Source organism: Lactuca sativa, chromosome 5, assembly GCF_002870075.4.
Source record: "Lactuca sativa cultivar Salinas chromosome 5, Lsat_Salinas_v11, whole genome shotgun sequence".
Lineage (NCBI taxonomy): Eukaryota > Viridiplantae > Streptophyta > Magnoliopsida > Asterales > Asteraceae > Lactuca > Lactuca sativa.
Genome location: NC_056627.2, coordinates 93,846,742 through 93,860,078, shown reverse-complemented (window position 1 = coordinate 93,860,078; position 13,337 = coordinate 93,846,742). Strand labels below are relative to the sequence as shown.

Below are 13,337 nucleotides of genomic sequence, written 5' to 3'. Positions count from 1 at the left end.
CTATTGCAAGATCTAAAAGTTTTTTCCACGTTAACAATATAAAACCTTTTAAATTAGAGTACAGAAACAAAACAAAAATCTACCCATGAATATTAAAAGATATAATGTCATAATACATGTAGTGAGCGAGATTTAATGTATTTAACAAATAAGTTGCATTTATTTCTAGACAAAAAATGATATAATCATTTGAGCTCTAGCTCCTTGCAACTCATGTAGTCTTGTTCCAATAGGGTTAGTTTAATTTAGCTTGATTTCATTAGTGTTTGCAAATTAGATTTTAACTTTATAGATGATAGACAAATAGAACCTATGAAAGTACTCAAATGTAAATATTAAGGATTGAAACATCAATATGTTGTGACAACCTCTAACTCTTTTGACTTTTCTTCATTCATTGCGTTTAATTGAGCCTCTGATTGTACAAAGATGAGAATTTTGATATTAAATTGAATTAATGATGTTAGAATGAAAGATTAACATAAAGATATAACTACTAACTTGTGACCCTAACAATGCATTTGCCCACCTGTTTACACAACACCCTATATAAAAGGGGATATGTTTTACAGGAAAAAGGCACCAGGATATGTAGAAGGCCAAAGCTAACAAAGGTTACATGATTGTTGTTGTTTGGAGATGACTTAGGCATTTAAACAAATAGCTAAAGTGTAATGGATAAACCCTAATATCTAATCTCATTTTTACCTGTTTCAATTCCCACAAAAACTGATTAATTAGATATTGGGAATCAATCATATCCACACAATCATACACTACATACATTATAGATAATTAAAGGACGGAACAGAAGGAGAGGCTTTTTAATACTTACCACTCTTTGAACCACTTAAACACATGAATTTTAGACTTGATGAAATTACGTCGTCCGAAGGGGTTGTTGCGTCGGAATGGAGGCTACCTTATCGTGTCGGTGTGTAGAAATCGATAAGATCCCCGAAAAGAGAAGAAAGCCTACATGAAAAGGGTCTTTGAGGCGTGTATACGACGAACCAAGGAGGAATTAGCGAAGAAACAAAAAATCAAAATATTTAACTATTTAAGAATAGATCATCAGAAAAATTGACGCTAGGGTTCTCAAATTTTGTACTGGAGCAGGAGGAGGAAGTCGCCAGAAGCAGGGGTTGCAAGGATCTATGTGTGTTTGTCGTCTGCCTTTGGGTGAGAGATGAAGAACAAAATATTTGAAGGAAAGACATGGGGCGGGGAATTAAAAAATTGGAAGGGGGAAACACCGCCATGAAAAAAATATTAGGAATTGAATCTTTAATAACAAGCTTTTGAAGTAAACCGCACTAATAAGTGGTTTTTAATGCAGTTTTATAGAAACTGCATCAACAAATATATATGATTGTGAGATTTTTTAGTTTATTAACCATATTACAAGTAACCACACTTAAATCTATAGAAAACTGGATATTATTCCCAATGGAGGCTTGGTAGGAAATCTGACTATTTCCTATCGATCGTCATAATGGTCTTTAACATAATTAGTCAGTACGACTTATAAAGGGTATTATCATCCTTCCGTATTAACTTAATTGTTGTTTGTTTTTTTGTAAAAAACATCTTTAGACCACTTATTATTGTGCGGCGCAGCACACGCGCAACACTTTTAATCTCGCAACTATTTGTTTTTTTGGAAGTCTTTAGAGTAAAAAACATTTGCGCGTGTTTTGTTTGGCGCAACACTTGTATTGCCTCTTCAAGCCTCTTCAACCTCTTCTTCTTCTTTTTTCTTGCTAAAATCTTGATTATATGCTACTGAAATCTTATTTTACATTTTTTTTGTTTATTCTTGTTGAATTTTTTTTTGTTTTTTTATATTGAATAATGATAATTTCTTGATGAAATATCGTTTTTTTTGGTAAAATATATGTATTTTTTTTGTTGAAATATTATTATTATTTGCTGAAATATCATAAATTCTTGCTGAAATGTCATACATTATTAAATTTTCGGTATTAAAAAACTATTTTGGTTTATAAAATCACTTTATTTTAATTTTTGAATATCTGCAGCAGAATGCAGATGTTAAAAAAAACAAACACGCTTCTTATTACAACTCGCAGCCGTTTGATCTACCTATTCTACTACAGAGGGTTGTAGAGGTGATCTGTAGACTTCATAAATTTTTGATTAAAAAAACACACATCACCTTAATAACACTCTCAGTCTTTCACTCGATTAATAATATCAAGAATTTATGTAAAAGTACTTAAAGTATGGCCTTTTAAATATTCATATCCTCGACGATTCATTTTCTACATTTCAGACCCCTTACATAACAGTTCTTTGATTTCATTGGTTGCTTTTTTTTTATTTATTAATTTTGGGTAGGAGTGTTGGAACTTTATGTATAAAGGAATTGCAAGTTGGCAATTTCCTTTGTATCCCACATTGGTGGGAGGAAGAAACTTTTGTGGGTTTATAAACCTATTCCCTTGGTAAGCCTTCAAAGGCTTTAGTGGATCAAAGGAATGGGCCAAGCCCATGCGCGCGCCTAGCCTAGCCTAGCACTAGCCGACGCCGCAAAATGGCGCGATTTAGGCGCACTTTGCACTTCGCATCGGTCGCTGGGGGCTGAGGAGCTTTTATTTTTGACGAGTTCGGGTCAAGCCGGTTTGACCGATCCGGTCAAATGGTTGACCGCCGTTGACTTCGCGTTGACTGTGTGGAGGCCAAGTCAGGGTATTCTAGAAGGATCAGGAGACGGCTTGCTTGGAGAGCAAGCTGTCGCCCTAGGGTTTCTGGGGCCGACCTATGGGGGCCCGTTTGATGCCTTTTAGGGTTACAATACCTATAAATACAGCTCCCTAGGAGCTGCATTAACACCTCACGAAAATCTGAAAGCTCTCTCCCTCTCTCTGCGTTTTTTCCCTTCTGGTTTCCGAGTAGTCGCTTTGTGTTTGTCGATTTCTAGTGCTGTTGGAATATCGATCAAGCTGCATTAAATCCTGGGGTTTTACTCTGTTGCTTATAGCCAGTACAAACGAAGTAAAAACCTTTAAGGACAGGAGTCTGATCCGTGCAGTTGCTTCAAGATCAAGATCAGCAATCAACAGGTCGGTTTTACTTTTGTGTTTTGTGGTTAATTCGTCCAATAACAGGACAGTCTTCTTCTACCTTTCTTATAATCAGATCTAATCGAGAAGGATAGATCTGATTTCTAGACGAAACTTGGTAAATATAATAATAATAATTGGATCTATTATTCGCAACTAATCGACATATAATTCTCAATATTGTTTGTCGGTTTCCTTGCGCGTCTATTAGGTTGTTTTCAACATTCTTAAAGGTTTTTATTATATTTGTGATAAATCAACAGACTAATGGACACTACTGCTAGCCTCCACTTCATGAACCAAGAGTTTGCCAAACTTGACCAATTCGATGGTCAAAACTACACTCGTTGGGCCGAAAAGGTCAAGTTCATGCTTCATGTCTTGAAGCTCTCCTTTGTGTTGGACCCAAAACTGGCACCAATTCCAGAAAATCCAATTCCCAAGGAGGGGGAATCTGTGGACCCAGCGGTCATTACAGAACTGGAAAAGCAAAGGATTCTGCGTAGAGAATCCGAGGAATTGTGTGTGGGTCACATCAGGAATTCCCTATCTGATCGGCTCTATGATCTTTACTCGCCGGTCAAAGATCCAAAAGAGCTATGGAATGCGTTGGAACTTAAGTACAAGGCACATGAGGAAGGTACTAACAAGTACCTTGTGTCCAAGTACCTTGAGTTTCAAATGGTTGATGACAAATCGATTATGGAGCAAGTGCATGAACTCCAATTCATGGTCAACAAGTTGAACGCACTCACCATCTCTCTTCCAGAACTCTTTCAGGTTGGTGCGATCATCACAAAACTGCCACCCTCATGGAAAGATTTCTCTAAGAGAATGATGCACAAGTCTGAGGACTACTCCTTGGATGATCTGATGAAACACCTCCGCATTGAGGAGGAAACTCGCATCAGGGACAAGCGAGGTAAAGTTAGACAAAGTTTGCATCAAGTGTCAGCTGGGAGTTCTAGCCACAAAGGCAAATCTGGGGGACAGAACAAGAAGAACTTTGGACCCAAGAAACAAAGCTTCAAGAAACCGGGTCATCAGAATCCTAACTCAAAGCCAAAAAGGGCCGGTCCTTGCCACGTCTGCGGAGAGATTGGGCACTATGAGAGAGAATGCAAAGATCGCAAATCAGTACCGGTTGCACACGCAGTCGAGAAGGTGACTGACATGGTGGCCAGTGTGAACCTTGGAGAGATTTTCATGATCTCCTCTCTTACTCGAGCAATCTGTGCTCGAGGTTGATTCGTGGACACTGGAGCCACTGTGCATGTTTGTGGGCATCGAGAAAGCTTTAGCACCTACCACCCCATGCCACAAGGGACGGTTGTCGTCTGTGCTGATGGCCACAGAGCTGAAGTTCTAGGAAAGGGTGATGTTCGGTTGAAGTTCACACGTGGTGAATGGGTGACTCTTCGAGATGTTCTTCATGTTCCTACCATCTCGAAGGGTTTGGTTTCTGCGGACAAGTTTGACAAGGGTGGGTTCAAGATGGTGCTTGAGAGAGGCAAAATTGTGATCACTAAAGGCAGAAGACATGTTGGGAGGGAGAACAATACTTCGGGAATGTATTGCTTGTGTCTTAGTGATGAGGGTAATGTGAGTGGTCCTAGTGTTGAGTGTGGTGTTTCTAGTGTTGCTAGTGTGTCGAGTGTTAGTAATGATGTAATTGATGGATTGGTTGCTAATGTGAATGAAGTGAACTTTTCTGGTTATATTGTTTGTTCAATTTCTTTATGGCATAAACGTTTAGCTCACACTAATGTTAAAAACATTGAAAAAAGGCAAACTAAAGGTATGTTAAAATATGACACAAAAGATTTTTAAAAATGTGAAACAACATGTGTAAAATCAAAGTTCACTAAGAAACCATTTCCATCAGTTAAGAGAAACACATCTTTACTTGAGTTGATTCATTCTGATATATGTGAGTTAAATGGAATCCTTACTCGAGTAGGAAAAAGGTATTTCATCACATTTTGTGATGACTTCAGTAGATATCTACATGTTTATTTGCTGAGATCAAAAGATGAAGCTTTTGATGCATTTAAACGATATAAGGGTGACGTCGAAAATCAACTTGAAAGACACATCAAAATTTTTCGCTCGGACAGAGGCGGAGAATATTTCAACCAAGAGTTTGACACATTCTGCGAAGAGAATGGAATCAAACATGAGAGAACATCACCATACACTCCCCAACAGAATGGATTGGCTGAAAGAAAGAATCGAACCCTTTGTGAGATGGTCAACTGTATGTTGAACCAATCGGGTCAACCAAACAATCTGTGGGGGGAAGCACTATTAACTGCTTGTTATGTTCATAATAGGATCACTAGTCGTGTGATCCCTACAAGCCCTTATGAGTTGTGGAAAGGTAGAAAGTCTAACCTAGACTATTTGAAAGTGTGGGGGTGTGTTGCTTATTATCGGACTCCCGATCCTAAGCGAACCAAATTGGGAGCACGAGCTAATAAGAGTATATTTATTGGATATGCTCAAAATAGCAAGGCTTACCGGTTACTAGATATTGATTCAGGTGTTGTTGTGGAATCCAGAGATGTGGAATTCTTTGAGGACAAGTTTTCTAAGGATGAAGGAAACTCTAGTCATACAACACCTACAAGTACCTCTCGAGAAATACTCCCACCTCCTCCCATTGTGGAGGAACCAAGGAGAAGTACTAGGGCTAGAACTGAGAAAACCTTTGGAGAAGATTTCTATTCTTATTTGGTCGAAGGAACACAAAAGAAAGTGACGAGAGAGGTCATCTTTTCAATTAATTTGGATGATGATCCTAAGACCTTTACTGAAGCCATGACGTCTCGGGATGCTCCTCTGTGGAAGGAAGCAATCAATGACGAAATTGATTCAATTATGGGTAATGGAACTTGGGAGTTAGCTGATCTACCCAAGGGGAGAAGACCCATAGGATCCAAATGGATATTCAAGAAGAAATATCATCCTGATGGGTCCATATCTGCCTATAAAGCAAGGTTGGTTGCACAGGGCTATAGGCAGTGAGAAGGGATCGAGTACTTTGATACCTATGCCCCAGTTGCTAGAATTAGTTCAATTAGAACTCTCATAGCAATATCAGCTTTGAAAGGATTGTACATTCATCAAATGGATGTGAAGACAGCCTTTCTGAATGGTTATCTCAAATAGGAGATTTACCTGGAGCAACCTGAAGGTTTCGTAATACCTGGACAAGAAAACAAAGTTTGTAGACTTGTTAAGTCTTTGTACAGGTTGAAACAAGCTCCTAAACAGTGGCATGAGAGATTTGACACCACTGTGACTGCCTTTGGTTTTCAGCACAATAGTGCTGACAGATGTATTTACTCTAAACATACATCTGATTACATAGTAGTTATATGTCTCTATGTTGATGATATGTTGATCATTGGCACTCACCTAGAAGGTATTCTTGAGACGAAGAAATACCTATCCTCGAACTTTAAGATGAAAGATCTTGGAGAAGTAGATACTATTCTTGGTATCAAGGTGAAGAGGACAGGTGGTCAGATTTCTCTGAGTCAATCTCATTACATAGAGAAAATTCTGACAAAGTTTCAACATTTGAACATTAAGGAATTCAACACTCCTTTTGATTCAAGTGTGAAACTTAAGGTGAATTCTGGTCGAGCTGTGGCTCAACTGGAATATGCTAGTGCAGTTGGGAGCATGATGTATGCTACTCACTGCACGCGACATGACATCGCATTCGCTGTAAGCAAATTGAGTCAGTATACAGTTAATCCAGGGACGGAGCACTGGAAGGCAGTAGGTAGAGTACTAGGATACCTGAAAAGGACAAGTACTTTTGAATTGATATATTCGTCATCTAATGGAATACTTGAAGGTTATTCTGATGCCAGCTGGATTGATCACACCAGTGATTTAAAATCCACAAGTGGTTGGATTTATACTCTAGCTGGTGGTGCTATTTCTTGGGCGAGCAAGAAACAAACATGCATAGCTCATTCAACGATGGAAGCAGAGCTAACTGCCTTAGCAGCAGCAGGCAAAGAGGCAGAGTGGATTCGAGATCTACTTATGGATATACGTTTGTGGGATATTCCGATGCCTTCAATACCCATGTACCGTGACAGTGAGGCCACACTGTCTAAAGTATATAATGCGGTATATAATGGGAAGTCAAGACATGTAGGTCTGCGACACAATTTTGTGAGACAACTAATTGAAAGTGGTACCATCAAGGTTGTCTATGTCAAGACAAGTAGGAACTTGGCAGATCCGTTTAACAAACCTCTGACGAGAGATTTGGTTACATCTACCACGAGAGTCATGGGTCTAAAACCACAATAGAATCATTTAGTGATGGAAACCCAACTTGACATTAGTGCTCCTAATTTTCAAGTTTAAAGGGTAACAACGAAATCACTAACAATAGAAGGTACTATCATTCATGATAGATCCATGTGAGGTAGGATAGTACGTCGTTGCCAAGAATGAGGTTGAGTTACGACTCTTAACATAGTTTTGGAGACATCTAAGCAACGAAGATGTTGTAAAACTTTGCCTATATGATATAGAGGTGGTGCCGCCTCAAGTGAAGATTAGTGGTTTATCTTCTAAAGGGTCATGAAAAGGATTTATAGCGCATGGCCATAATAGCGCTCAAGGAGAACACAAATATGACTTGTGATGTGTGGGGGTAAACCGGAGAGGTCATTAAGGTTCATGGTTTAAACCTATAAGGATACCATTGAATCCGTCTCTTCTTGTTTGTTCTCATTAAACTAAGGTTTAATCTTCGTGACACCCGAGTGACATCATCTGTCTGAGTGAAAGGAAACTTACCAACTTGGTGGGGGATTGTTGGAACTTTATGTATAAAGGAATTGCAAGTTGGCAATTTCCTTTGTATCCCACATTGGTGGGGGGAAGAAACTTTTGTGGGTTTATAAACCTATTCCCTTGGTAAGCCTTCAAAGGCTTTAGTGGATCAAAGAAATGGGCCAAGCCCACGCGCGCGCCTAGCCTAGCCTAGCCTAGCACTAGCCGACGCCGCGAGTGCGCGATTTAGGCGCACGACGCATCGGTCGCTGGGAGCTGAAGAGCTTTTATTTTTGACGAGTTCGGGTCAAGCCGGTTTGACCGATCCGGTCAAATGGTTGACCGCCGTTGACTTCGCGTTGACTTCGTGGAGGCCAAGTCAGGGTATTCTAGAAGGATCAGGAGACGGCTTGCTTGGAGAGCAAGCTGTCGCCCTAGGGTTTCTGGGGCCGGCCTATGGGGGCCCGTTTGATGCCTTCTAGGGTTACAATACCTATAAATACAGCTCCCTAGGAGTTGCATTAACACCTCACGAAAATCTGAAAGCTCTCTCACTCTCTCTGCGTTTTTTCCCTTCTGATTTCTGAGTAGTCGCTTTGTGTTTGTCGATTTCTGGTGCTGTTGGAATATCGATCAAGCTGCATTAAATCCTGGGGTTTTACTCTGTTGCTTACAGCCAGTACAAGCGAAATAAAAACCTTTATGACAGGAGTCTGATCCGTGCAGTTGCTTCAAGATCAAGATCAGCAATCAACAGGTCGGTTTTACTTTTGTGTTTTGTGGTTAATTCGTCCAATAACATGACAGTTTTCTTCTACCTTTCTTATAATCAGATCTAATCGAGAAGGATAGATCTGATTTTTAGACGAAACTTGGTAAATATAATAATAATAATTGGATCTATTATTCGCAACTAATCGACATATAATTCTCAATATTGTTTGTCGGTTTCCTTGCGCGTCTATTAGGTTGTTTTCAACAAGGAGTGTATAGGAAATTTTATTATTCCTATGATCGTGGGTCGGTGGTGTAACTATTCATCGGCGATATGTGTTCCTTTCATCCGTTCCTCTCCTTCTACGTGTTTCTCTCTATGATTCCACCTTTCTTTTGTCCAATATAAAACTTCCAGATATCTCGTACCGACTTCATCTCGATACTTCACCACTTTAACTCGCCTCTCGGATAAGCAACCCCATTTCTTCACTCCACCCTCGCACTGACAGTCTCCTCTCCTTCTGTGAAAGAAGATCTTTGATTTCAGATTTAAGGTGTGCTACACTTTCTGCAATTCGTTATTGGGCAATGAAAAGAAGTAAGGCCGCAGACACCTTCTCGCTATCGTCGTCACCGACAACTGTGATTACAAGAAAAGGTTCTGTCATCTCCGGTTTCATGTTTTCTTCACTTGCAGCAGCTTCTAAGGGTTAGTACCAAATCTTTGTTTATCTGTTTTAGGGCTTATTGTTTGCTTATAAAAATTGAATTTGGGTCTTTGTTGTCTAACATCTGATGATGTATTTTATAACATTTACTAAATCTTTGTTCATCTGTTTTCAGGCTTATTGTTTGCTTATAAAAATTGAATTTGGGGTCTTCATTGTCTAACATCTCATGCTGTATTTTATAACATTTATGACAAGTGTTTACAAAGTAAATTGATACATTCTAATTATATCCATGTTTCTTTTGGTATTAAGCTCAATGAGATATGATCACTTTTCTTCAGGTGGATTTGGATCCTATTTGATGTTTACCAGACGATGACACTGATTGCACCACCAATACACCTCCGGTATGAATTTCGTTTTTCTTTTGGTAAATTTTAACATAATTCAATGTTTTCATAGGATTTTGGTTTTGAGAAATTAATTCTTTAAACTCTAATCTGTCTTAATAATATTTTTTTTTAAATAGATCCGACATCCAGAGGTTCAACTGCTTTGTGATCAACATAGAAATGTAGCAGCTTTACATAGTCGTGATTGCAGTTTTCAAAGACGACATCAAAAGGTAGTATGATAAATTGATAATGAAATTCTATCTTTTATTTGACGTTTTATATATTTATTTTGAAGATTATTGAGGAAGGACCAATAATTATAGCTCCAAATGACAGAATAAAGAAGTTGGGAGTAAGGTGCAAGAAGATTAGTTAAACCAATGAATTATGTTGGAGCTGCAACTGTAGAGTATTTGTATAGTATGGACACAGGGGATTATTACTTTGTAGAGCTCAATCCACGTTTACAGGTGAAAATTTTTAACTCTTAAATAGTGAATTTACGTTTAAATCGAATATTTATCAAAGATTTAATGATATACATATACCCTTATGGGGAATTTCTACATTTTTTTTGGGTTGAGCATCCTGTTACCGATTGGATAGAAGAGATTAATCTACCTGCAGCATAAGTTGCAGTTGGTTGAATTCAATACAGTTATATTTGGTTGTTTTTTTTTGTGTGGTTGGTTTCCAACAGAATGTGTTGTAGTTGAGGGAGCTACCATTGAAGCTAGAAAAAGAGCTTTAGAAAAAGCAATGTCTCAAAAGAAAGTATCTGAATAAAAACATTGATGTTAGAAAAACATCTTCTTCTGTAAGTTGTCAATCACTTCAGATGTTATATATGTATGTGTATGTATATATGGTTTTTGTTATGTTTGGAGATGTAATCTACATAATTTTTGTACAGGATTTATACATTTTAAATGGAACAAGTGGAGAATCGGCTTAGAGAAGTAAAGCAATATTAGAAAAGCATAACAAGATCAAGGAAAATGTGGTATGCGTTACATCTTGCTACTTTTTTGTAGTTAAAGAATTTCCTTTTAGGGGTTTGATTGGATGGATGGAATGGAATGTCACATTATAATAAAAAAATACGGACAATTGCATAAAATACAACATTTTGACCTTCTTTGGGATAAGACCTAAAATTTTAATTTACAATTAAAACCAAAACGGTGACCTAACTTTTCATAAAGTCTTTTTACATAAAAACTTGATGTCATGAAAAATAATATATATATATATATATATATATATATATATATATATATATATATATATATATGTCATTAAATATTACTTAAATATAAATGGGTTATATTCTAATTTTTCATTCCATAGCATAATTAAATGATATAAAAACACAAATAAAAATAGCAAAATCCGAGAAATCACATTCTTCTGAGTTCAGAAACAGCACATTCCATTCCATTCACAAAACAAACATTTCATCCTCAATTCCACCGGAATCAACCATTCCACTCCATTGCTTCCCCAATTCCATCATACAAACCATTACCAATTTGTTTCCCAAATTACCCTTTGTTTTTCTCTTTCAGGCTAAAGCTGTTGCAGAGAAAGTAAAACGTAATCAGCTTGCCCAAAAAGAACAAGTTTAAAGAAGCGTAATTATCTTTTTTTATTCCATTAATTTAATTCAGTAACCATATATAATATAGTTTATTACCCATTTATGATTTTCCCGCATATTTATACTATAAATCTATAATTCTGACTGTTGTTTTGAGGAATAGTTAGTATATGTATTAATGACTTTAAATTCAAATTGTCGCTTGCATTTCATTAACATAGCTATAAGATGACAATCAAAACATGGAATATTAGAACATCTAAATAAATAAAACGTTTCCCTGTTTACCAAACTATTCCACATACTAACACTAATTAACATTACACTCCTTCCCTAGTTTAATTATAAACTAGCAGAATTTACACGTTTGGCGGCAAGAAAGATTGGTGCGTATTAAATAGCATATCCATGATAATCAAACTCTGTTTTGAATTTATTATGTGTAATATATCAAAAGAAAAGTATGCAATTCGAAATAAATAGCAAAATACCGATATTACATACATGGTAAACCTTAATTTTTTATTTTGTTTTTGTTTTTTATTTTTTTTTGTTTACTTTTTATTTATTATTTTTTTTTTTTGAGATTGGTAATTGACTACATTCGAAGCATAATTTCCTGTAACCATCAATTAAATTTAATTAAACCATTTGACTACCAAAAATCATATTAAAACCAAATCATAACTATATGAGAATATTATCGAAAATGAGTACATGGAATTCACTACACCAGCAACAAATATAGGGTTCATGTAGAATACCATGTGACGAACACCTAGCAACCCTATTTTACACTCAAGGTTGTTCCGCCTCTTAAATCTTGATTTGGTTTAGTTAAACCAACACCAAAATGATTTTAATAAATTAATTTCATAAGACAATTGCAAAAATGGTCCCTATGTTTGGCAAATTTATATGTTTTTGGTCCAAAACCAAATGTTGGTGCACCACTGGTTCAAATTTAGATATTTTTAGTGATTTTGGTCTCTATACATTTAAAATTACTTTTATACCCTTATAATTTATATTTTCTATTTTTTAATTGTTGTAATCCTTAATTTAGAAATTACAAAATTGACCAACACATCCCACCCCACTCCACCTTTCTCTCTTTCCTATCTCTCATCGGAAACCACCATTACTAGTTCCCCTTCTTACCAAGATCTAAACCAAGTGCCTCTAAATCATTCTCAGTGCCCAAAAATCATACCTAGTTCCTAAATGGGTGCACGGGGTGCTCAAAACCCAAAATTAATCCTGAATATCATGCCCAATACAAAAACCCATGAATTAAAAGCAGAAATCATGGATGAAATCAAAACCCTAGCAACAAAAATTCACAAGTGCAAGAAGCAGAAATTAAAACTATAAACCCAAACCAGAACTTGCATCTTTTTTATCTCACTCACATTTCACGGGGTAGAGAGTAGAATGAGATGATAACGATGAAAACACAGTGAGGAATTGATGAAAAAGCATGAGTGGGGCGATGATGAACAAACAGAGGCAACGGTAAAAGGTGTGCCACATTGTTTATTACCATCTTCTTCCCATGTTCTCGTTTGTCTATGACATCACCTGCACATCTAAGGAAGGAACATGTTATCATCTTCTTTGTTCTCACCACTCGTACACCTTCGTCATCACAGCCCAACACCAACCTACACGTTTGGATTAGATTTTTAGCTTATTGCTTATAGCTTATTTGTGGTGGGAATAAGCAATAAACATAGGGAGGAATGTTTATTAAAATCAGCTTATTTAGCCTAAACACTTAAATTAGCTTATTGTGAGAATAAGCAATAAACATTTTTTTTCCCTATCCAAACACCTCCAAAATCAGATTTGAAGAGAATATACAAGGAATAAGGAGAGTGGTGGAACATACATATAAAAACCCACATATTCCTCCCATAAGTACTTTAATTGAAGCTTGATCCAAGCAGCCACAAACAATTTGTTTTTAATCCTTGTTATTGGTTTTTGTGTATGTAGATACAGAGAGGGGAGTTGGAAGTCGTTGGGCGGATCAAATCCTTTTGGTTATGAGTTTCCCGAT

At 36.9% G+C, this 13,337-nt stretch overlaps 1 long non-coding RNA gene across 3 annotated transcripts; it reads left to right on the top strand.

Annotated features, from left to right (window-relative positions):
* The first annotated feature begins 8,887 nt into the window (after nucleotides 1–8,887).
* On the top strand, nucleotides 8,888–11,446 carry LOC111918421 (uncharacterized). 3 transcript variants are annotated; one of them, XR_002859216.3, is made up of 8 exons: nucleotides 8,888–9,318; nucleotides 9,453–9,545; nucleotides 9,622–9,687; nucleotides 9,810–9,905; nucleotides 9,971–10,145; nucleotides 10,376–10,492; nucleotides 10,589–10,678; nucleotides 11,244–11,446. It is a non-coding gene; the product is annotated as an uncharacterized LOC111918421 (long non-coding RNA). The 3 variants fall into 3 exon arrangements; XR_002859217.3 differs by lacking the exon at nucleotides 9,453–9,545 and having other exon boundaries at nucleotides 8,889–9,318; nucleotides 10,012–10,145; XR_002859214.3 differs by lacking the exon at nucleotides 9,453–9,545 and having other exon boundaries at nucleotides 8,890–9,318.
* Nucleotides 11,447–13,337: the final 1,891 nt, after the last annotated feature.